The sequence below is a fragment of the Arachis hypogaea genome, chromosome 14 (assembly GCF_003086295.3).
Source record: "Arachis hypogaea cultivar Tifrunner chromosome 14, arahy.Tifrunner.gnm2.J5K5, whole genome shotgun sequence".
Lineage (NCBI taxonomy): Eukaryota > Viridiplantae > Streptophyta > Magnoliopsida > Fabales > Fabaceae > Arachis > Arachis hypogaea.
The window spans coordinates 86,606,904-86,609,218 of record NC_092049.1 but is presented as its reverse complement, the minus strand read 5'-3'; positions in this window follow the sequence as shown (position 1 = coordinate 86,609,218).

Genomic DNA, 2,315 nt, shown 5'->3' with positions numbered 1-2,315 from the left:
CTCAGCCTGACTTGTCATCATTTGATGAAAGAATCTCAAGGATTGAGAATCTACTTGAAGGCCTAAGCAAGGAGATTCAAGACAACAAGGTCTTCAAGGAGGAAGTGCGAGCCAGTTTCAAGAACCAGGGAGACACAATCAAGAGGTTGGAATCTCAAGTAGGATATCTCTCTGAGCAAATTCCAAACCCACAGATGGATTCCCAAGTGACACAGAGAAGAATCCGAGAGGTGAAACAAAGAAGGTAAGATGGGAAGATTGCAAGAAGGTCACTATAAGTGATAAGGAGACTGAGGACAAGCCAAGCAAGCTGTCAGAACAACTTGAAGATACCTCAGTAGAGGAGGTGGAAAAAGATTACCAAGAACTAGAAATCTCAAAATAGGAGTTGCTGAGACTCTCCGTACCTTTTCCCCAACTGCTCAAGGGAGCTGTGGAGAGGAGAATATACTCAAGATTTCTTGACTTATTCGCATCTCTGCATGTGAACATACCATTCATCAAGACTATCCAACAAATTCCTGCATTCATCAAGTACATGAAGGAGTTGCTTCCCAGGAAAAGCTCACTCAAGGGAGGCCAAACTATTGTGATGAACAAGGAGTGCAGTGCCCTCATTCAACCGCAGTTGCCTACAAAAAGAAAAGATCCAGGGAGTTATCATGTCCCCTGTGCCATAGGAGAAACAATGTTTGATAGAGCACTCTGCGATTTGGGAGCAAGCATCAACTTAATGCCTCTATCCCTGGTGAAGAGGCTGCAGATCAATGAGATATTGCCCACAGATGTAGTCATCAGGCTGGCTGACAAAACTCAAAACAAGCAAGAGGGGTGGTGGAAAACGTGTTGTTAAAGGTGGGGAAATACTTTCTTCCCACAGACTTTGTCATCTTGGACATGGAAGAGAGTCACACTCACCCAATCATATTGGGAAGACCATTCCTAGCTACAGCCAGAGCACTCATAGACGTGGAGCGAGGGGAGCTAATATGAGGATCCATGATGAACAACTCAGCTTCAATGTCTTCAAACTCTCCCAAGAAACTGACCAAGAAAACAAAGAACCAAGCAATGATCATAACGGGATGCTGACAGAGGAAACAAGCACTGAGGCACCACCAACACATCTGAGAACCCCACTGAATGATGAACACGGCAAACAGCAATCGTCACAGCTCAAGGAGAAGCTGGAGGAACCTAAACCAGCAGAGGCATGTGAAGACAACAACAAAATTCACTTAAAAGAAGAAGTCGCCAAGAACAGGGAAGCATCAAAAGAGACAAAGAAGAAGGTACCAAGGGGTGGAGGAACAAGAAGATCCCTACGGAAGGCCTCTCTCCAGGAGATAAAGTGATTTCAGCTTACTTCCCAGAATTCCCCCCTAATCTCCCCACTGTACCATCTCAGTTACCTAAGGTCTTCACTATCAACAGAGTTCTTTCCTTGGAACATGTAGAGATCATTGATACAACCAATGGATATAAGTCCAAGGCAAGAGGGGAGGACTTGAAGCATTATCAACCACCCTGATGAAGGAGAAACGTCAAGCTAGTGACGCTAAAGAAGCGCTTCATGGGAGCAACCATGTTTATTAGCTTTTACTAGTGAATAAGTCAATATTCATAAATTCTAACCCAAACTTGGTGAAGTCCTTATATTGCAGTATATAGTGAAGAACAAGTTTGGTGTTCAAAGCATACCAAGAAAGCATGAATGCAACAGAGAGCATTCTAGTCTTGGAGCTTTGAATAGAACTTTTCATCACAGTGCTTCAAACTAAGTTTGGTGTCACCCATGGTGCACCAAAATGCATATAAGATACACAACTAGTTAGTATTGGAGTTCATGAATAAACAATCTAATCTTTTCTTCTTTCTATTATTCTAGCCATAAAATTTAAATTGATTTTTTTTATATTTGATCTTTATAGGGAAAGGAAAGGAGCATTGAAGGAGATTGATTGGACAATTTAATGGGAAAAATTCGGCCACTTCATGAGGAGGGCACTACACACGTGCCTCAAGGAGAATGCATTGGGAATGGTTGCCATGCAACATTGGAGGAAGAACAAACTTGGAAAGCGAACCAACTCCATCATAAAGTGAGAATCCTCGTGCTTACTCCATACACAACCCCATCCGTTCATCATACACCTGATGTGCGGAAAACGATCCGACACAAAACTCACCGGCAAGTATACCGGGTCGCATCAAGTAATAAACCACGGGGTGAGTCGATCCCACAAGGAAAATGAGCAACTTTGAGTGGGAATTATCAACAAACAAGTGGATGTGAATTGTGTTGCAGGAATTCA